The sequence below is a fragment of the Papio anubis genome, chromosome 18 (assembly GCF_008728515.1).
Source record: "Papio anubis isolate 15944 chromosome 18, Panubis1.0, whole genome shotgun sequence".
Lineage (NCBI taxonomy): Eukaryota > Metazoa > Chordata > Mammalia > Primates > Cercopithecidae > Papio > Papio anubis.
In genome coordinates this window covers 16,731,220-16,754,723 of record NC_044993.1, presented here as the reverse complement: position 1 = coordinate 16,754,723, position 23,504 = coordinate 16,731,220, and the positions used below count along the sequence as shown (strand labels likewise).

At 40.9% G+C, this 23,504-nt stretch overlaps 2 protein-coding genes across 5 annotated transcripts in view; both read left to right on the top strand.

Moving 5' to 3' along the window:
• CMTR2 (cap methyltransferase 2) overlaps positions 1 to 12,859 on the top strand; it is a 55,938-nt gene extending 43,079 nt beyond the window's left edge. Inside the window, exon 5 of the mRNA XM_017953549.3 lies at positions 12,403 to 12,859. The gene's annotated coding sequence lies outside the window, so the exon portion shown is untranslated. The remainder of the gene's footprint in view (positions 1 to 12,402) is intronic.
• Positions 12,860 to 15,947: 3,088 nt separating this feature from the next.
• Positions 15,948 to 23,504, top strand: part of HYDIN (HYDIN axonemal central pair apparatus protein) — a 415,044-nt gene continuing 407,487 nt past the window's right edge. The window contains exon 1 of one of the 4 annotated variants that reach the window (XM_021932150.2): positions 15,948 to 16,010. The gene's annotated coding sequence lies outside the window, so the exon portion shown is untranslated. Of the gene's footprint in view, positions 16,109 to 23,504 lie in introns of all 4 variants that reach the window. The other 3 variants (XM_021932149.2, XR_004179730.1, XM_021932148.2) reach the window with 3 other exon arrangements.

Sequence of the window (23,504 nt, the reverse complement as noted above, 5' to 3'; positions counted from 1 at the left end):
ATTATTCATTAAAGTTTACAATGTATTCAGATTTCCTTAGTTTTTACTTAATATCTGACCTTCTCTATTCAAGGATCCCCTCCAGGGTCCCACATTGCATTCAGTTATCCAGTCTCCTTCGGCTCCTCTCTCATCTGGCAGTTTCTCAGACTTTTCTTGCTGACCTTGACAGTTTTAAGGGGTACTGGTCAAGTGTATTATAGGGTGCCCCTCTATTGGAATGTTTCTGTTGTTTTTCACATAATTAAACTGGGGTTATGGGTTTGGGGGAGGAAGATCATAGAGGTAAAGTAGTATTTTCATCCCATCATATCAAAGGAGTAAGCAAATTGTTTAAAATGTGAGAGTATGATCATTTTTCCCTCTTCCTCAAACCTGTGTTCCCTCCTGTAGTCCCTGTTTCTATTAATGGCCTCATCACACACACATTCATGAAGGCTAGAAATTCCATCTACTCTTTCTTCTCCATCCTCCATCCACCTAGTCAATTTCTAAGAAGCCATTGCCCCAGAGCTTCCATATTCTCCCCTTCTCTCATCCACACCGCCTCTGGTTAACCGTGTATTATTTTTTCTATAAATGATTACCATAGCCCCAACTGGTTTGCCAGGTTCTACTTCCCTACCTCTCCATTTTATTCCTCTTAATAGTTTCAGCTTACTAGTGGTTTAATACCAACTCCATCTTCAGAAATCTTAGAATGGTTTTCTGTCACATACAGAATAATGTTCAAACTTCTCAGTATGGAATTCACCCTCTTCAGGTGCTAGCTCCAGATTACTTCGTGGTAAACATTAGTTTCCTTAATCTATAACTAATGGGTTATAGGCATTTAATTAGCTCAAAAAGAAATTGGCATTTTCTTAAATTGTTTTCTCCAGAAGAGTTAATGAAACTGTGTGTATATTTGTGTGTGTGCATACATGCACATGCATGTATGATATGTAGACCTCACTGGAGATGCATATCTCTCTCCAGGTACCCATGGCCCAAAGGGTGGTGAACACACCCTGCCCACTTGCTGCATTGTTTGTGTCAAGTTAGAAAAGCTGAGAAGATGGTAAGGAGAAAATATACTTGCCCAGAAGTGTGTGTGTGTGAATGTTCAACAAGATTTCTACTCATTTTTTCTCTTTTAGTGGCTTAAAACAAGAACACCTTTTATCTCCTGGTTGCTGTGGGTCAGGAATCCCCTGCACAGCACAGCTGGTTCCCCTGGCTGAGGGTCATTCACAAGATCCTTCATCGAGGTGTTGACTTCTCCATTCTTTTTTGCACTTCAATCACAAACACTTCTGAAAATTCACTGGCCAAACCTCAACTTCTTGAAACTTATATAATGCAGAGAGCCTCTGTCACACTCTGGGAATGGCATTTAAATGCAAATTGAATTCCTTCTTTCATGGGATAGCCAGTTGTCTATGTCACAGGATGTAAAAAGAATTCATCATGCTTGATTGTGTAATACAGCTGTCCTATATTATACTTTAATGAACAAAAATTGGCTTTCAAATTCCATCTGTCATTATTCACGTAAGTCCACAATCTTTGTTATTAAAATTTAAAAGTGCATGAGGCATTTGTGAAATTCTTATAGGCAGCCTGCTGGAGAATGTGGGAACAGTCTAGACTGGGGACCCCTTTTGTTATACGCTGCCCAACAATAGATGAAGAGAAGGGCTGACCCAGGTGGGGAAACCAGAGTGGAGAGAATAGGAGCCATGGGTCCAAGAGCACTCATAGGCAAGAGCTTGGATCAGTTACTGGATTAATTAATCAGGAAGATGAATGCTGTCTTTGCATATTTATGAAGATTGAGCTGTTACCAGCTCAATGAAGCTGTGCTGTGGGAAAAGGCAGAGACTGTGCAGAAATAGTCACCACTGATTTGGAAACTGTTTCATTTCCTGAGCTAATAACCAAACTCTTTTCTGAGAGAGGAACAAAAACTGTTATTCTGGGATGGGAAAACATCCATGGATCATCTGATACAAGCAGCAGCTGTAACCAAACCACTGGTATTGTCACCCTCTTTGGGAGTCCCATTTATTCATGGTAGAGAAGGTTTCAGTTTTTCACGGCTCTTGATAACTCTGGCAGTTAGAGTTGCCAGTAGAGTAAGTTAAGACTGTTTATTAAGGGTTTTGTGGCAGGGTGCAGTCATTGATAGACAAAGTTGGTCAGAAAGGGGAAGAACACACAGGAAAACATGGCATGTATTCCACTTTATGTGGATTTAGGTTTGTGTCCTCATCTTCACCTTGGCTGTCAAGAGACATGCATGAGCATGGGCGTGTGCGTCGTGCACACACACACACACACACATACACACACATCAGCCACTATGTTCTTCCACTAGACTTCCAATTTTCCCCTCCTTAATGGAACCACTAAGAATATTTTGAAATGCTTTTTTTTTTTTTTTTTTTTTTTTTTTGGTGTTTTATCCATGGCATGACTAACTTTCTTAGTGCAGGTAGGCAATATTTAACAAACAGTCTGCAACATTGCTATTATTCTGTTTTAATTTTTGTTTCTCTTGTTTTTGTTCTATTCCTATATATGGGAGTTATTTTTCTTTCTTTTTTTTTAAATTGTAACATCACTTTAGATTTTGCCTTGTTCGTTCTCCACCAAAAGTCAGTCCTTCAGTTTTCAAAGTCATCATCATCTCTGGAGAGTCAAGAGCTAGGACTAAATCAGATCAGGGTCATCACTGGCTGCCATTAACCCCTCTGATACATCCATCTGCTTTTCTAATGAGCCCAGAGGCCTGACGACTCACCAAAGCCTCAGGCTTGGTCTAATGGGAGGATGAGGGTAATGGGGTGCTTTTAAGTTTGACTTTCTTGTTTCCTCCTAATATCCATCCCAGTTAATTTATGAAAGATCATTGACTCTGCCAATTTCTGGCCCCCACACGATTGTCACCACATCTGGATAATGAATCTGCAGACAGCCATGCATCCCTCAGTCAGCACAGGGCAAGATTGCCAGGTGGAAACTATGTAGTTAACAAAATGCTTTCATGTCCATGACCTCCCTCGAACTTACAAACATTTTGGAATGGGAAAGGCAGGTATGACTAGACTTACTTTATAGACTTCAGAACTAATATTCAGAGAGGACAAGTGACGTACCTGAAATGACTTGGATAGTAACTAGCAGAGTAGGACTTGAAGGTCTAGGACTCCTTCCATTACATCATGGCTTTTGGGGCAAGGCCTATCTCTTATTAATCTTTGTATTCTCAGTGCCTTTTACAGCATCTGGACCCAGAAATATTCAAATAACACTGACTGGATGAATAAATGAATGAATGAAAGATTCCTCTGATAACCCAGGATTTCCCCTTGAGGTGCCTACAGAAACCTTAAACTTTTCAAAATGTACTTTCATAAACCATAAAGCACCACAGAAAGGAAATTATGTATTGTGATTCTTCTTCCTTTTTCTCTAGGCCAAAGAGAGGCCAGGGCCCACAGGGTGCCTGTTTGTGCAGGAGTGAGTGCATTCTCCCAGAAGTTAACACTCCCATTCTTGCTGTTGCTTTTGCCAGTCAGTGCTGGGCTGGTCCCTTTAACTCAGTTGTGGAGAGTGGCTCAGTAAATGAATCTTTCTCTAGAGTGCTTTGCTCATCTTTTCATCTCAGTTCTTGATGACCCTCTCCCTAGTGACTTTTCTTAACTATTTATTTTTTCTGTTAATGAGGGAAGACCATGAGTCTTGGGACTCCCATTGGGTTTCACTTAAAAGACAGGCCTGGTGCTCAGCCTCATGTGAGACAGGGCTGTGTTCAATAAGTTATAAGCAGCTCCATTAATCAGGCTGTTAGAGGCCTCCTGTGGCCTCGAGGCTTTCCTGGGCGTGAAGTGTTATTTAAAGATAAGAAAATGTGGAGGAGGCTGGCCTTTGGACCTGTGGACTGCAAATTCCATTCTGAGTTCCCCTACTAAATAATGCTCGGATTTGATCAAGTCCTTCATCCTGTTTCTGCACCTTTAAACTGGAACTAACCTCACTTGCCCTGCATTACTTCCCAAAGTAAGGATGACCTACTTTATAATGACAACTATAAATGGGATGGAAATAAGGATGAATTTCTCAGGAAGTGTGGCCAAGGTGCTATCACAGAGACTATCCCCCTTCACATCTAGTCTAGCTGGATAATACAGAACTGAAGATTTTCCTCTCTGTGCCCACACCGGTATGTGACATAGCTGATATGGCCTTGAATGCCCAGTGTCCGGGGATATGTGCTCACATGAATGAAGGAACGAGTTCTCGCATCTTCCTCTCCGTTTCTGTAACGGGGATACTGTAATTATCAGAGGAAAATTCTAATATGGGCTCAAACATTTCCTTCTTCTCGTCTAGGTCATCTTGTCTGGGCATTTCTCACATCCTTCCTCAGTTTTCCAGAAAAAGAAAAGAGAAGCAGATGTGTCTCAACCACTTCCCTCCAGACTCAAAGAGGTAGCCCATCATGAATTTCCCCTTTGTTTAGTGCTTGACTTTTTTTGTTTGTTTTTGCTTTCCAGACTTTTGTTCTCGTCTCTAAGATTAAATTTTATCTGAAATTGTCATCTTCACCATGGGTGAGCCCTGATGAGCTGCTTACAGACATGTAACACTCCCCCTGCAAATCTGGAAGCCCCACCCCTTCTTTCCTCTGCGCTGGTGAACTCTAACTTGTTCACCATCATATCCTCAGTGCCTGGTATGGAGAAAGTGCTTGCTGAATAGCACTAAAGATGTCAAATAAATACATGGAGGGGGCTGAGGGCTTTCAGTGGTCCTACAGTATTTGGCACAATCTGCTCTTGAACAAAAATTGAACGTAGTATTTGATGAATCAGTCAGAGAACATATTAGTAAGTGAATCACAATTTTACTGGTGGCCACCTCAATGGCCACTCCGAGTTCAACCTCCCCTGAAACCTTCCTGATAACTCCAGCCAACCATGGTCTTTCCCTTCCTAATCACTCTTGTGTTTATTGATTTTTATTTTTTATTTTTTTGAGACAGGGTCTTGCTCTGTCACCCAGGCTGGAACGCAGTGATGCAATCTTGGCTCACTGCAACCTCTGCCTCCCAGATTCAAGCAATTCTCGTGCCTCGTTTTCCCAAGTAGCTGGGATTACAGGCATGCACCATTACACCTGGTTAATTTTTGTATTTTTTGTAGAGACAGGGTTTTGCCATGTTGCCAGGCTGGTCTTGAACTCCTGGCCTCAAGCAATCCACCTGCCTCGGCATTCCAAAGTGCTGGGATTTTAGATAAGAGCCACTGCGCCTGGCCTATTGAATGTTTTTGTGAGTTATTGCAATGTTATTCATTCTGCGATGTGTTGTCTATTAATATTTGCATGTCTGTGTGCCTCCCCTCCCCTTGATTATAAGTACCATCCAGGGGCTAATTCAGATTTTGGAGGGTTTGAAGCTTATACAGTTCTGGGGGAATAAAAGGATAGTGCATCTGTAATTGTATGCATTACAGTATCAAGTATTTTCCTAACAGAAAACAACTGTGCCTTGGCCTGGGTATTGGAAAGATCAAATCGTCTTGCTACATTTGTACACACCTGATCCTTGATTGGAAGAATTTTTGACAGCCTAGCTTCTGGCTCCACTCTCTTTTCACCTTAGATCTTCTCGGCCAGGTGCTTCCAGTTCCAGAACCCTATGGCACGGTCACAGCATGAGTCAATCCAGGATCCTGGGTGTTCGTGTCTACTGCTCTTTACATTTTGTCCCAGGGCCACATCAGACACAACAAGGATCTGGTGTCTCCTTTTGACAGGTGTTTCTCTCCGGCTGTCCTCTTGACAGTTAATCACTGACGGTATAGTCTTGTTGGCAGTCCTTGGATTTGCATTTTTAGGAAGTTCAAAACAGAATAAAATCTGCTTTTAAACTTTCTTCCAACCAGACATAGTCCATATTGACTAATTGGACAGAAAGTAAGAGATATTTTCCCTCTGTAAGCAAGAGAGTGGGTAATTAAACATGGTACCCATAGCTTCTGTTCCTAGGCCCTTGTGCAAGTATTATAATTAGTCTTTTCCTTGTTGAACTTGAGTCGGATGTTCTAGCAAGATAAGTCCAGTTCTACAGATTGAATGAATATAAGTCATTGATAGCAGAGGGGCGGGTGTGGAAGGATGGAGTGCTACAAAGAACAGATGGTGTTGGGAGAAACTGGAGGTTGCGTTATCTTGATTAAGACATTAGACGTGAGTTGGACAGACTTAAGTCCTGCCTTTTAAAACCTAGGTGATTTGAGGCAAGTCATGTATGCTTTCTGAGCCTTAGTTCTTCATTGGTGAAACGAAGAGAATAACCCCATGAGGATGTGAGGATTCATGAGCATAAAGCTCTTAGCACAGACACATCATCTAGTAAGCACTTCAGAAATGTTAGATATCATTTCTTTACTTCCAACATTTGTCTCTTCTAGGTCTGTCTAGATATCTAGATATCTGATGTCTTTGGTTGTGTTCACCTACTCCCAGAATTCAACCTCTTTAGCTGTTGTCTAACAACTACTCTTTTTGACCTCTGGGGCCAGAGCTTAGTCATTTTCTCCTCCTACTTGCCTAAAAGAAGTGTCTTGTACCTAATAACCCCTCCCATTCATTTAGCAGTCTGTGGTTTACAAAGTCTTCAAAATGCCCCATGGGGGGTCGCATCACCTTGCGCTCACTGGCCTCTGCCTTCCTGTCCTCGCTCCTCAAGCTCCTCCTGCTCAGCAAGGAGGCTCCATGCTGGGGGCTCCTGGTCTGTAAGGCTCCCCCTGCTGACCCTTGACTCCTCATTCAGACCTTACCACTGGGGTTACTTCAGAGAGACCTTGAGCTTCCACCTCCTAGTCACTCTGCATCATAGCCCCTTATTTTACTATTTCATTGCATTTTCTACTCTCTGATATCTGACTTATTATTATCCAACTTCTCACCTCAGAATATAAGCTTTGTAAGGGCAGCAATTTTGCCTACTTTGTCTCCTCAGGATGTGCATTATCAGCACATTATCAACACTTAAAGGGGCAAAATTTGGTTCTTGAGGGGCCAAAAACATCTTCCTCTTTTTTTTTAAAAAAATGTTTTAAAAATTTTTGGCTGGATGCAGTGGCTCACATGTGTAATCCCAGCACTTTGAAAGGCCAAAGCAGGTGGATCACTTTAAGCTCAGGAGTTCGAGGCCAGCCTGGGCAACATTGCAAAACTCCATCTCTACAAAAAATGTAAAAATTAGCCAAGGGTGGTAGCATGCTTCTGTGGTCCCAGCTACTCGGGAGGCTGAAGCTAGAGAATCGCTTGAACCCGGGAGGCAGAGGTTGCAGTGAGCTGAGATCATGCCACTGCACTCTAGCCTGGGCAACAGAGTGAGACCCTATCTCAAAAAAAATTAATTATTATGGCTCCATGATTGTTGTATATATTACTCTTTTATGTATAAAGCAGAAATACAGCACACAAATAGGTATATAGTATATACACAGTATTAGCATTTGGGACATAATGAGGACAAAAATATTTTAAAAGACTCCGTAGGAAAATAAGAAAAAAAAAGGTTCAGTACTCTGTCTAGTCCTGAGCATATAGTAGATTCATCAATAACATCTTTTAATGATTAAACATACCCTTTAATAGCTGCAAAAACTGAAGTTCAGAGAGGTGAAGTAGCTAGCCTCCGGGCATAAGGTTAATAGACAGTAGAACTGAGTCTCCAACTTCTGTTTCCCCTGAGTCTCATGTTTTTTATTCTAAGTTACCCAGTAAATGCTCCATACGTGCTTTTTGTATTGACTTGAACATATTAGACATTCCCACAAGAGGAAGCAAAGAAAAATTGTATTTTCTAAGTGACACAGCAAATGATCTCAGAAAGTCATTCTCTTCAGAAGAGTCCAGCTAATCTTCTTTCTCAGGGGGCATTCATGATGGGTTATACGTGGCTTACCCTTAAAATGAGAGTCAGTTTCATCTCCTACTCTCAATAAAATAAGGAAGAAAAGGTGAGTAATGTTTTTAATGTCTTAGTAATTGTTTCACAGCATCTCTGAGCCAAAAGAAAGAACTAACAGTTCCATTTATGAAGTAGTCAGGTCGAAATAGTTTAGTAAGAATTTATATACAAACAATTTAGTGCCTGTTGGACACTGCACACTTTCTCCTGCCTTGGAATTTGATCAGACACCATCACTCTCATTTCTTGTTCCACACTGATTTTTTAGGGGTACTTGCCTTTCATCGCAGCCATTGCTGGAAACCCAGCTTTGAAGACATTTGATGTCATTGGAAGAAATATAATAACCTAATTTTGAAACAATGAACTACCTCAAGTTAGTAGTTTGTATGGTGTCTGAGAAATGTTGTTGTGATTCCTTTGAAAATCAAAAACGTCCTGAGCCACTCCTTTGGGTTCACTGTACACCCTGAGGTGCCCAGTGCAGTTTGAAAACTGGCAGGGGAGCAAGGCAAGGTACAACGCTGACGTGCGGTAGAGCAGTGGCAGAGGAGTTCAAAAGAAGTTAAAAAGAAGGGAAATTTTGAAAAATATTTACAAGTGAAAAGTTGGAGGCAGGGAGAACTGGTCCAAAAATGCTGAATGAACAGGATGTGGAGACGGAGGAAAGAAGTTTGGGAAATAGAGTTTGAACCTGGGTGACTGGCCAACTCCAATGTAGTAGGCAGCTCTTAGCTCCACCTCCACTTTCTTGAGAACGACACCCATCCTCCACATAGGAATGGGCCCTGGCAGCCATATTCATCTCATGCGACTCATCTCTCTGGCAGAAGATAATTGGACCAAGGGATCTGTTGCATTTGAGTCAGCCTAAACCAATCAGATTCTCTTCAAAGAATCTGCAGTTAAGACTTGTTTGAGTTTTCTATGGCTGCTTCAGGAAATGACCACTAACTGGCTGGTTCAAACAACAGAAATTTATTCTCTGATAGTTCTGGAGGCCAGAAGTCCATACTCAAGGTGTCAGCATGGCTGCACTCCCTCTGGAAGCTCTAGGGGAAAGCCCTTCTAAGATAGGAGGCCAGACTCAACTCTGGAGGCAGGACTCCACTCTGGGGGTGGCGCTTGGATACCAGAAAAAATGGAAGGCTAGCTAAAACAGGGACACAGAAGCACCTTTCCATAAGACATGCCCATCAGTGTGCCATGTCAGTTTACCCTTGCCATGGCAACACCTGTAAGTTACTGCCCCTTTCCATGGCAACAAACCAATGATCTGAAGTTACCACCCTTTTTCTAAAATGTTTGCATAACCTGCCCCTTAATTTTCATATAATTTAAAGTGAGTATAACTATGATTGCAGAACTGCCCTGGAGCTGCTACTCTGGCCACACTGCCTGTGGGGTAGTCCTGCTCTGCAAGGAGCAGTACCTTTGCTGAACACTGCTACTTCAGTGAAAGTTGCTGTCTAACGCCACCTCCTCATCCTTTAATTCTTTCCTGGGTGAAGCCAAGAATCCTCCCGGGCTGAGCCCCAATTTTGGGCTTGCCTGCCCTGCATCACTTCCTTGCCTCTTCCAGCTTGTGGCTGTTGGTGTTTCTTGGCTCCTGTGGCTGCACTTCTCCAATCTCTGACTCTGACATCACATTGCTTCCTCCTTATTATGTGTTTGTCTTCTCTTATTCGGTCTCTCACAAGGCTACTGGATTTAGGGCCCACCAAGTAAGTAGTTCAGAATGATCTCATCTCAAGATCCTTAGCCTAATTACATCTGCAAAGACCCATTTTCTGAATAAAGTAACGTTCAGTCTTGGTATCAGGCTGTAGACATCTTTCTTGGGGCCACTGTTCAATCCACTCTACTTAGAGATGCATGTGAGAAGACAGATATGTGGGGGACTGGGATGACTATTTTGCAAGATTTAGGTAGAGAAGCAGAGAAACACAGTTCTAAGGTGAAGGAGAAAAGTGATGTAGAGAGAGAAGCAAGAATAAAGGAACATTTGAGTGCAAAGAGAGACCAAGAGACAAGCTCTACTTTGGTTCTGTTTAACTTTCCAGTTCTTAGTATCACTCTCTCAGGAAGCCCAGCCATTTTCAGGTTCCATAATTTACTTGAATTTTTCAGCAAATTTTTCCATTTGCTGGTTTGAGTGGGTTTCTGTAATTTATAACAATTTGACTAAGACAAAATAGAACAGCTGGATGAGTAGGGAAGTTGGTGAACCTTCAATCTTCTTAAGACTGTAATTAATGCCACACAAACATCAACAGAAAATTCTGATAGTGGCTACTCACAAAATAAGGATGAGTAAAAAAATTTTTTTTTGTTTTACACAAAACAGAAGTTGTTTGTTTCTAGAAATAATATTGCCAGAAATCATATCACATGAGAAGCTGCTGAAGATGCTTGGGAAGTTTACCCCAAAAAACAAAGTGCCGTGATGGATGGTTTTTGAACTTGAAGGACCATCACATATAAGAATAATTAGATGTTTTATTGGGAGTCACATTCTGGGTTAATTTAGGAAGAAGTTTCCAAAAATTTTAGTGGTTCAAAAATGAAGCAGCCAGGTGCCTGATCTTAGATTTGAGAAAGTGTAAGAAGTAAGCATCCTAAAAAAAGACCATGAGGCCCTTGAGGTCAGGGACTGTGTCTTGTTCATCTTGGTATTCTCAGTACCTAACATAGGGTCTAGTGCTTAGCAGGTTCTCTGTCAATGCTTGCTTAATAAATGAAAGAATTAAGAGCAGAAGTTTTAACAGAGGCTGAGTGACTATTTGGGGTGATGTCAAAGAGATAGAAGACTGGACTGAAGAATAATGATTATTAATAATAATGACAGCTTTCATTTGTTAAGCCTTTGGTTTGTGTTATCTTATTGATTGATTGATTGATTGATTGAGGCAGGGTCTGGCTCTGTTGCCCAGGCTGGAGTGCAGTGGTGTGATCTTGGCTCACTGAAACTTCTACCTCCTGGGCTCAAGCAATCCTCCCACCTAAGCCTCCCAAGTAGCTGGAACTATAGGTATGCACCACCACACCCGGCTTATCTTTGTATTTTTTGTAGAGATGCAGTTTTGCCATGTTGCCCAGGCTGGTCTTGAATCCCTGAGCTCAAGCCATCTGCCCATCTCAGCCTCCCAAAGTGTTAGGATTACAGGTGTGAGCCACCATGCCCAGCCGTTATCACCTTATTTAATCTTCAAGAACCTTATATGGTAGTTGCCCCTGTTTTACAGAAGTGGGAACTGCAGCACAGGGAGGTTAAGTAGCAAACTACATAGGCTTAGTAAGTGGCAGAATTTGAGCCATCTCCTAATAGAAAAATTATTGCACATGTATTGAGCAACTACTATGTTCTAAGAGTTTTATACATATTGATCTCTAAGGTGTTTCACAATGATGAGTCTATGATTTCTTAGTATCTGCTACCCATGTTCTTGCCCAGGACCCTCCTCTGCCTGAGTAAGTCAGAGGCTTGGGGCCCTCAGCGTAACCAGCTTCTTTTACCATTCTGAAGTCTAAAGAAGCTCAGTTTTCACTGCTCATTGACTCAATTATCTGCTCATACCTTAGGAAAAAAACAAGGCATTGGCCTCATCTCTCCAACTCAATCCAAGTATGTTGTTCCTTAGGAGTCAGGCATCTCTCATTAAGAATGGAGAAGTCTTCATCCTTTCAGTTAGCCTCTTTAATTTAGGGGAAATGTAAGTTAACAACAACAAAAAAAGATTTTCAAATCTGATTTACTCTGTAATAGTATAATTAACCTTCAGTGGGCTATCCATTTCTAGCTGAGTGGCTTTTTTTGTTTTTGTGTGGCTTTTCCTGGGAAGGCTGCATGCCTGTCTGCCTGTCTATCTGACACTAAGAACATACCAGCCTTCCATCATTGGGAAGTTGCTGCGAACAGCCTCAGAGGAGCAGCCCCATAGCTGCTGGCGACTGGTCTCTGCAGCCTCAGCACCCCTAACCCCCTGGGGATGGGAGATTAAACACTGGTCTTAGGTCTGAGGTGCAGGTGCTATATGACTTTATATAATCCATATTCTTCCCTGAAATAATATGCACTTTAATATTTAACTTTATACATCTTCTACTGTTCTGTACACTTCAAGATGAATACATGTTTCTGTCTTTATTTACAGCCTCTTTCATATTTTTAGGAAGCCCTTGAGCCAAACAAGCATGACTTGTGGGTAGCAGTCATAAAGCAACTTAATATTTGTCTTCTAGTTGCTCTTTAAATTTCCTCTGTGTGGCCAATTATTTCCCTGCCCGTGGGTAAACTCAGTTAGGTGCTGAGACTTTTATGGACCTTTGTAGGTGTTAAAACACAGCCTCAATACAATTGCTCAAATGTTCTGTCTAAGGTGATAATCAAAACTGTTAAAAGTTGCAGCTTCTCTCCTCTTTTATTTTAGGCCTGCTGCAGACAAGAGACCTACAGTTGGAGAATGGAAGCACAGCCACCTTCTTCTCTCCTTTCTGTTGCCTTTTTGTGGGTTCATGGACATCTCTACACCTGTACCCTCAGCTGGAGAACTGTTTCCTGGCCTCTCTGGCATTGGGGCATAGGTAGAGGAGAGGAAAGGACAATAAGAAAGTTTTTACTTGTTGGATACTGCTGTGATTAAGCTGATACATCCTCTGGTGGAGCACTTTCAAGAGTCTTTCAAGATAACTTACCCTCATTGCTGGAAATCTGTATCCTTCAGTTCTCTTACTGGGGCATCTTTCTTTTGGCTGGTTCTTTGCTTTTTCTTGACCCCTGGGTAACTAGCAATACCCTCAGTATGTTAGTCAGTTTGTGCTGGTGTAACTTTTGTACTCAAAACTGGGTGATTTATAAAGAACATAAATTTATTTTTCATGGTTCTGGAGGCTGGGAAGTCCAAGATCAAGGCAACAACAGTTTTTTTGTTTGGTGAGTGGGCAGTCTCTGCTTCCAAGATGGCACCTTGAATGCTGCATCCTCTAGAGGGGAGGAACACTGTGTCTTCACATGGCAGAAGGCAGAAGAGTAAGAGGTGTGAACTCCCTCTGTCAAGCCCTTTTATAAGGTCATGAATCCCATTCATGCAAGAGGAGCCCTCATGACCTAATCACCTCTTTAAGGCCTCACCTGTTAATAGTTATTACATTGGCCATTGGATTTCAACACATGAATTTGGAAGAGACACTTTCAAACCATAGCAGTCAGTTTCCCTTTTCTGAGACCTCTTTATCTAACAAGATGGAAAGGGTCTAAAATGACCCTGTACACTCTCTTGAGTGAACTTCATCTCCTTCATAGAAAGCACTCACACATCTTTTATCTATAAATCCTAGGGGAAGAAGGAGGGTTGTTCCTAACCAAACAGTTCTTCCTTTGCTCTGCAGTCTGCTGGCTAGTGAGCATATCTCTTGCCCTTTAGAATTTACAGGTGGGATTCAGACACAAGCCCACTGTGCCCTCTGAACTGCAGGTGCCACATATTAAACATCCAGTGGCTTCCTCAAAGCCCTTTTCTTTTGACTGGAGATTTGAAGGTGGGACTCACAGCTCAGCTCTTTTTGAAGAAATCCTTCATGAAGATCTTCTTTAGAAATCCTCTTCAATCCCCCACTCCTGACCAACCCCCACCCCCGCTTGGTTGTTTTTGTTTTTGTTTTTTTGAGATGGTGTTTTGCTCTTGTCACCCAGGCTGGAGTGTAATGGCGCGATCTTGGCTCACTGCAACTTCTGCCTCCTGGGTTCAAGCTATTCTCCTGCCTCATCCTCCCAAGTGAGCTGGGATTACAGGCACCCCCCACCATGACCAGCTAATTTTTTGTATTTTTAGTAAAATGGGATTTCATCATGTTGGCCAGGCTGGTCTCGAACTCCTGACCCCAGGTGATCCACCCGTCTCAGCCTCCCAAAGTGTTGGGATTACAGGTGTGAGTCACTGCACTCGGCCTTCTCCTGACCCTTTTATACACTCAGTGTGCCGAAGATTTAAGAGTTGCCTAACTTGTTTTATTTTTAAATTCTTTATTTGAAATTCGCTATTTATCATGCCTCTACTAAAATGTCTCCTTTAACATCTGTAACAAGAGTTCACTTGTTTATTCAAATAGCATTAAGTTCCCACTAGACCAGCACAGTCTACTAACAATATAATATGAGGTGCTTATGTGATTTAACACTTTCTAGCAGGCAGATTTTAAAAAAGAAAAAGACAGGTGAAATGAGTTTTAATAATATATCTTATTTAACATATCTAAAGCATTATCATTTCCATATGAAGCCAATTTAAAAATACTAATGAGATATTCTACATTCTTGTTTTGCACTAGGTCTTTGAAATTTGGAGTCTACACTTACTCCACATTCCATTTAGGACCAGCCACATATTCAGTGATCAATGGTCACGAAGGACTAGAGGCAACTGTAGTGGACAGTACAGCAGTAGACTGTAAGTTCTGTAGGCAAAGTTGGTGTCTGTCTTGTTCATTGTTATAAACAACAGTGTTTGGCATAGAGTAGGCATTCAGTATTTGTGAAACTGAACTGAAAAATAATTGGAAGAATGAAGAAATTGCCAAGGGAATCCTTCAATGTCTCCCCATAGCACTTACAGTCTAAATTATTCAATTCTGCTCGCAATTAGTTGGCCCACATAGTTTGTAATTAAATTATTCCACAAGCATTTAAGCTTCACAAAGGCGGAAGCATCTTCATCTTGCTATCTATTGTATCTCCCAGTCAACCACAGTTCCTAGTATTGTGATGTGTAGATTCATGCAATCAACAAATATTTATTTAGTGTCCATGCCGGGCCAGTCACTATTTTAGGTGCTGGGGATACCGTAAGGGAGACACAGTCTCTGTTCTCATGGAGCTCACAGACAAAAAGTTACAAGAGCTTTGATGGAAATAAATAAGGTGACATGAGAGGGTGTGATGGAGGATGGAGGAGCAAGGAAGTACGGAGGAGAAGGAGACAGTATTGTGAAGAGCCAGGGAAGGGCAATCTGAGTGTGTCTCTTTGAGGCAGTCACATTGACTTCATTTTCTCGAATGCTCCAAACTCATTTCTGCCTGCAACTTTGTTTCTTTTTCTTGTGCTGCCCACCCTCTTCCTTGCTCTTCTATAGCTGGTATCTTCCCACGTCTCAGCTCAAACGCAATCGTCTCCTTAAAGACACTCTCCCTAACCACCTGTCTAGTGGGCTCATCACCCTTGGCACTTCCTATCACATCCTGACATTTTGTTTAGTACCACAATCTGAAATGATCTTGTTTATGTGTCTGTTGTCTCCCACATCAGAAGTAAAACTCTAAGAAATTGCCTTGACAATTGCTATCTTTCAATGCTTAGAAAAGTGTCCCTATGACAAATATATGACCCAAAATTAGTGATCAATAGATACTTTATTAAATGAATGAATGACTGAAGGTCAAGAGTTAAAGTCTTTGGGTGATGTCTCAAGTCATGATTTGAATAAATGTAAATGAAGTCTAGGAAGAACCACACTCTATTTGTCTGGTTTCTCTGAGAAGGAAGATGGGGTTAATGGATGTAGGATTTATACTCTTGCGCCGTCTTGGGCATCGGGCAACCTGAGTTTTGGTTCCAGCTCCTTTGAGAATCTACAGCTATGGACCATCTGACCGGGTAAAAGGCCACAAACTTTTGCTTATAACTTAAGGGGGTTCGTGGACCTCCTGAAGAGGTCAAAGGACCACAGGTTAAAATTTCCTGTAGAGATAAGAGATTCCCACAGCAACACTGGGAGGCAGAAGGCAGGTGTTCAATGAGATAATGCACGAAGCGTCTTTAAAGAACTAGGCCCGGCGAAGTGTGGCTTTGGGGAGAGGTGGTGTCGGAAGAATCCTTGGAAACCAAATTCTTTTGCAACTAGCAGCTGGGGCGGCGGTTGCTATGGACGCTTGCCTCCTCCAATCATCGCGCGGCTTGCTAGGCTGTGCGGCTCCGTGGTTACCGTGGCAACGGACGGCAACAGCTCCGGCGGCGCCGCGGGAGCGCGGGCGGCTTCAAGCTGGGTATGGAGCTCCTCAGCGGCGGCGGGGTCTGTGAGTTGGACGCGGGGTCTTGGTGGGGAATGGCGGTAGAATAAATGTGGGACCCGGAGTGCACCAAGGTCAGAGGTCCTTGCAGAGATTGTGGTGTCAAAGTGTGGGGGTCATGGGGACTGACCGGGGCGTCCCCTCTTCTCGTCCTCGCCCTGCGTCCCAGGAGTTCTCCAGACTTTGCAGACCCCTCCCCTCCTCAGCCTTCCCTAGCCACTTCTCACTCCCATGGAAGTTACCGGACCTCGGATTTTTGTTCTTGGGATTCCCCTGCCAGACAGGTAGCCTGAAGGGCAGAAAGCCTGAGGTGCTGCCTTGTTTCCAACTTCGAATTAGCCCCAGGCCTTGGACGAATCATTTCCCGTCTTACCTGGGAATATGGTAAAGTTCACCTCTTTTAGGTGTACAGTTCCAAGAGTTTTGAAAATATAAAATTCTGTACTGTATTAGTCTGTTATCATTCTGCTAATAAAGACATATCTGACGCTGGGTAATTACAAAGGAAAGAGGTTTAATTGACTCACAGTTCCACATGGCTGGGGAGGCCTCACAATCATGGTGGAAGGTAGAGGAGGAGCAAAGTGATGTCTTACATGGCGGCAGGCAAGAGAGCCTGTGCAGGGCAACCTCACCTTTATAAAACCATCAAATCTCGTGAGATTAGTCACTATCATGGGAACAACCCAGGAAAACCCACCCCCATGATTAAGTTACCCACCATGGGGTCCCTCCCATGACACATGGGGATTATGGGAGTTACAATTCAAAATGATATTTGGGTGGGGACACAGCCAAACCATATCATGTACTTTCCACAGTAAGTATGTAGAATGATTCCATTAGCTCAGAAAGTTTCTCTTGTACCTCATTGTAGTCAATGCCCCTTCCCCACTTCCAGCCCATAGCAACTAATGAAATGATCTGTTTTCTGATTCTACATTATCCAGAATGTCACATAAATGGAATTATGACATACATAGCACTTTTTGTCTAGCTTGTTATACTTAGCATATTGCTTTTGAGATTTAACCATGTTGTTGTATGTAACAGTAGCTCATTTCTTTTCATTGCTGTGTACTATTCTATTGAGTGGATGTACCATCAGCTGATAGACATTAGGATTGCTTCCAGTATTTGGTAATTATGAATAAGTAGAACCGTTATAAATATTCCCATACAGGCATTTGTATGGACATATGTTATTATTTTGATAAATAACTGGGAGTAGGATTGATAGGTCATATGGTAAGTATTAATTTTACAAGAAACTGCCATAGTGCACCCTTGTTAGCAGGTGATCATTTTGTTAGGTTTAGTTATTCTTATAGCTGTGTAGTGGTCTCATTCTGCTTTTAATTTGCATTTCCCAGTGATTCATGATGTTGAATAATGAGCTTATTTGTTATTGTATCTTTGGTGAAGAAGTTTGGTGAACCTGGTGAAGTTTCTGCTTGTATCTTTTGCCCATATCATTCATATATATATATATATATATGTCATAATTCCATTTATGTAACATTTTGGATAATGCAGAATGTGTGTGTGTGTGTGTGTGTGTGTATATATATGTATGTATATATGACAACAGTCAGATACTTAATTTGCAAATAATTTCTCCCAGTATGTGACACATCTTTCCTTTTTAAAACATTTTGTTACAGAAATGCCAGGGGTTTGAGCTAGATCTCATTGTTTACAGCACAGAAAGCCAATCACTGGAACAAAGAGTACTACCAGGGAAGAAGGCTTTATTTGGGTGCTGCAGCTGTGGAGATGGGAGAGAGTCTCAAATTGTCTCTCTCTAACTGACTAAAACTGGAGATTCAGATACCAGGGAAAGAATGTAGAAAGCAGGAATTAGGGAGGGGTAAGGAAGAGGAATTTGGTCTCTCACTGTCCGGATGCGGTGATCTGGTGAGTTTCAGTTCCTTTATACTATCCGAGAGGCCCAAGGGTCAGTTTTCTAAGAAAGGAACTCAGATAAGGTAAATTTCAGTTTCAAGCTTAAGATCAAGAGGGCCAATTTCTGTTTATTTACAAAGACCATAAACATCAGTTCTATGAGGAAATTGGACTGGTTTCAATTTTCTTCATAATGCCTTTGAAGTCAAAAGTTTTAATGAAGTCTAATCTTATTAATTTTTTTTTTATGTTTTTGTGTGATATCTAAAAACTTTTGGCCTAACACAAGGTAACAAGATTTTCCTCTATGTTTTTTTCTCAGAGTTTCATAGCTTTGGGTTTTACATGTAGGTCTTTGATGGATTTTGAGTTAATTTTTATGTATGATGTTGGCAAGAGTTGAGGTGTATTTTTTTCATAAGGGTGAATGTTCCAACCCCATTTGTTAAAGAGATTCTCCTCTCTCCACTTACCTGGGCACCTTTGTCATAAATCAATTCACCACATACATGTGAATACATGTTTCTGATTTATCAATGTAACAGAATATTCCAGAAAAATATGAATAATATTTTTCTCAAAAGAACTGCTAGTCATTTTAACAGCATAAAATCGATTTCTTGATAACTTTACAGTGTATTTTGAAATCTGGTAGTTCGAGTCCTTCTACTTTGTTCTTATTTTTCACAATTGAATTGGCAACACTGGTTCCTTTACCTTTCCATACAAACTTTAGAATTAAAGGTTGATATCTCCAAAAATATCTGCTGGCATTTTGATTAGATTTCACTGGTATACCTCCTTTGATTTAGGTCCTCTTTAATTTCTCTCAATGATGTTTTATAATTTTTAACATGCAACTTTTGCTCATGTTTTGTTAGTTCTGTATTTATTTTATGTTTTTTTGATGCTATTGCTTATGATACTGTTTTAAAACTTTCAGTTTCCAATTCTTCATTCCTTGTTTCATACCCAATCAAATGTTAAACCTCATTCAAATGTCTTGAGGGGGAAAACTGTGTTGTGTTTGTTGCAAGCCCCTCCTCCCTCTTTCTGAACCTCAAGTTCTAAGCACCAAGAGACGATAGCAGATTTCACTCTGTATTTCATCCCACAATACCTGTGGCCAGAATCACCCCAAAATGATGGCAGGAGATTTCCCACAAGGAAGTGCCCCAAACTGTCCAGAAATCGGGCCGGTTGGGATTCCAAAGAAAGAAGGAAAGACTAAATGCCAGAGTGGTCAATCCAAAGCATTTATTAGGGAAACTTACAGGATGCTGCAGCAGTCCTCAAAATGGACAGCAAGAGAAAACAGGTGTTCTACCTAGCTATGACTACAGTGAGGGGGTTCAGGGTATGAGTAAGGATTTTGGCTCAGGGCCAGGGCTAGTTTGTTTTTCAGTGTTGTGGGCAGCAACCTAGATACCTTTATCAGTGGCTAGGAATGTTCAAGGCCCAGGTTTGGGTGCAAGTCTGCTATGAAAAACCTGCAATTGGCTAGATCATAGAGCAGTCAGGACACAGAAAGAAAGTAGTGGGGAATGGAGAACCCTACACTCTTTCTCATTCAACTTCAGAACTCTCATGCTGTTCCACTTCTCAGAAAATCACCCATAGGGGAATCTGGCCCTCGCTTTTTAGGTTCCTGTTCGTCTTGGCAGATTTTACAACCATCAACTATTCTGTTGGTACCTCTTCTTACCTTAAGAATCCCCTACCTGAGCCAAGCTGGATTGTCTCCCTGTGCCTAGAATTAGCAAATGTCCTCAGAGAAAAACACAACCAGTAACCTCAACTCATTGATGAGAGGCCATTTCCCTTCTGAAATTTTAGTTCTTCTAGTCCATTGTTAAAAGAAAAAACTTAGCCAAATTAACAGAGTTTAATTTAATTAAAAAATGATTAATGAATCATTTCACAGCAAAGAACAATTTGCAAATTGAGCAGCCTCTTTTTAAATAATTTTATATTTCAATCATTTTTGAAGTACAGGTGATTTTTTGTTGCATGGATGAGTTCTTTAGTGGTGAATTCTGAGATTTTAGTGCACCTGTCACCTGAACAGTGTCCACTATATCCAATATGTAGTCTCTTATCTCTTACTCTACTGCTGACTTCCCCAACTGAGTTCCCAAATTTCATCACTCTGTATGTCTTTGCATCTCATAGCTTAGCTCCCACTTATAAGGGAGAACATATGGTATTTGGTTTTTCATTCCTGGGTTACTTCAGTTAGAATGATGGCCTCCAGCTGCATCCAAGTTGCTGCAAAAGACATTATTTTGTCCCTCCTTATGGTTGAGTAGTATTCCATGGTATACACATTTTACATTTTCTTTATCCACTTGTTGGTCAGTGGGCACTTGTGTTGGTTCCATATCTTTGCAATTGCAAATTGTGTTGCTATAAACATGCATGTGAATGTGTCTTTTTCATATAATGACTTCTTTTCCTTTGGGTAGATACCCAGTGGTGGGATTGCTGGATGAAATGGTAGATCTACTTTTAGTTCTTTAAGGAATCTCCCCACTGTTTTTCATAGTGGTTGTACTAATTTACATTCCCACCAATAGTGTAGAAGTATTGCCTTTTCACCACATCCCCACCAACGTCTATTGTTTTCTGACTTTTTAATTATGGCCATTCTTGCAAGAGTAAGGTGGTGTCTCATTGTGGTTTTAATTTGCATTTCCCTGACAAACTAGTGATGAGCATTTTTTCATGTTTGTTGGCTGTTTGTATATTTTCTTTTGAGAAATGTCTCTTCAAGTTTTTAGCCCACTTTTTGAAGGGATTATTTGTTTTTTTTTCTTGCTGATTTGTTTGAGTTTCTTGTAGATTCTGGATGCTAGTCCTTTGTTGGATGCATAGCTTGCAAATACTTTCTCCCACCCTGTTTACTCTGCTTATTATTTCTTTTGCTTTGCAAAAGTTTTTTAGTTTAATTAGGACCAATTTATTTGTTTTTGGTTTTGTCACATTTGTTTTTAGGGTCCTAGTCCTGAATTTCTGCCTAAGCCAATGCCAGAATAGTTTTTCCAATGTAATCTTCTAGGATTTTTATGGTTTCATGTCTTAGATTTAAGTCTTTGATCCATTGGGAGTTAATGTTTTTTATAAGGTAAGAGATGGGGATCCAGTTTCATTCTTCTACATGTGGCTTGCCAGTTTTCCCAGCACCATTTATTGAATAGGGTGTCCTTTCTCCAATTGATATCTTTATATGCTTTGTCAAATATCAGTTGGCTGTAATTATTTGGCTTTATTTTTGGGTTCTCTATTCTGTTCTATTGGTCTATGTGCCCATTTTTACACCAGTACCATGCTGTTTTGGTAACTGTAACCTTGTAGTATAATTTGAAGTCTTGTAATGTGATGCCTCTAGATTTGTTCTTTTTGCTTAGTATTGCTTTAGCTATGTGAGCTCTTTTTTGGTTCCATGTGAATTTTAGAATTGTTCATGTTGTTCTGTGAAGAATGATATTGGTATTTTGATGGGAATTGCTTTGGGTAGTATCGTCATTTTTACAATATCGATTCTTCCCATTCGTGAGCATAGGATGTGTTTCCGTTTGTTTGTGTCATCTATTATTTATTTCAGCAGTGCTTTGTAGTTTTCCTTGTAGAGGTCTTTCCCCTACTTGGTTAAGTATATTCACAGGTATTTTGTTTTATTTTATTGTTTTGCAGCTGTTGTAAAAGAAATTGAGCTCTTGATTTGATTCTCAGCATGACTGTTGTTGGTGTATAGCAGTGCTACTGTTTTGTGTACATTAATTTTGTAACCTCATACTTTACCAAATTTGTTCATCAGATCTAGGAGCCTTTTGGATGAGTCTTTAGGGTTTTCTAGATATATAATCATATCACTGGTGAACAGCAACAGTTTGACTTCTTTTCCAATTTGGATGCCCTTTACTTCTTTCTCTTGCTGGTTGCTCCTGCTAGGACTTCCAGTATTATGTCGCATAGAAGTGGTGAAAGGGGGCATCCTTGTCTTGTTCTAGTTCTTACAGGGAAGGCTTTCAACTTTTTCCCATTCAGTATGTTGTGGGCTGTGGGTTTGTTGTATATGGCTTTTATTACTTTGAGGTAAGTCCCTTCTATGCTTATTTTGTTGAGGGTTTTTACCATAAAGGGATGCTGGATTTTTTCAAATGCTTTTTCTGTATCTGTTGAGATAATGTATGGTTTCTGTTTTTAATTTTGTTTATGTGATGTATCACATTTATTGACTTGTGTATATTAAGCCATCCCTGCATTCCTGGGATGAAACCCACTTGATCATGATGTGTTATCCTTTTGGTGTGCTGTGGGCAGCCTCTTGAGCCAGAGTAGGTTCAGAAAGACTCCAGTGGAGCCATGTGGTAGAAGGTGATTTGTGGATTGAAAAAAGAAAGTGATGTACAGAAAATGGAAGTGAGATACAAAAATAGCCAGATTAGTTACAGCTCAGTGCTTGCCTTATTTGAACACAGTTTGAAAAGTTGGCCACTTTTGGCCAAAATTCAGTGATTGGCACAAGAGTAGGCTATGGTCTGTTTACAGCTTCATTTAGGTTATAGTTCACAATGTACAGAGGAACCTTTAGGCCAAACTTAAAATATGTAAGGAGGCAGCTTTAGGCTAAGCTTGATTTAACACTATATTTCTTCTATACCTCTCTAATGTCTTAAAATATATGATTTTTGTAATTTATCTATTTTATTTTCTAGTTGTTGAAGTAGATGCAAGGGTCCCCTACTATCAAATATATTCTTCTTATAGTTAGGTATTCTATTCATTGAGTTTTAATTTTAATTATTTTAATTTTCATTTCTTGAATTTCTTTTCCTACAGGATGTTTTTGCTGGTTCTTGTTCAGGGTGCTTTTCCCACTCTCTTAGTATGCTTGTTTATTTTGACCAAGAGCTGCTTGTCTTCCTTGGAAAATTATTTATGGGAAGTATTTGATGACTAAGTTGAAGGAGAACCTCAGAGAGGCCCTCAGAGAAGGAGGATCATCAGAGAGGGTTTGCATTTGCCTCTGTTAGGTACCTCAGGGAACTACCTGTCCAGGCTCATTTTAAAGTAAAAATCACACTTTGAGGCTTTTGGAGCTCACAGGTGATATGAATTTGGGCTGTACATCTCTAAGAGAGCTGCCTGTGATTCTAACCTTTCAGGTTTTTTTTCTTCTTTATACCTTTCTCTCTGTTGGGTGCCAAGGAATCTTCCCCTGCATTCAGTTGGGAATGGTGGGATAGGAAGGCTTTATTTTTGACCAAAACATTGAAAGTGTATGCCTTTGGAGTAGAGTCTCCTATCAGTCTCCCCACCTTTGATGGGCCCTGGATGTTGACCTTTCCTGGAAGCCCTACCAGGCAGCCACAAGCAGAGCTCAAGGTGTCCTTGTCTAGAGGATGATCTCCTACCAAATTTGTTTCAGTGCTCTACTTACCTTTCTTGGTTCCTGTTTTCAGTTAGATGTTGGCTGGGTAATTCCTTATGGTCTTGTTAGCTTTTTGATGTTTTTGAGAAGCTTAAAAAATATTTTAACCAGCATTTTTAGTTGTTTTCAGC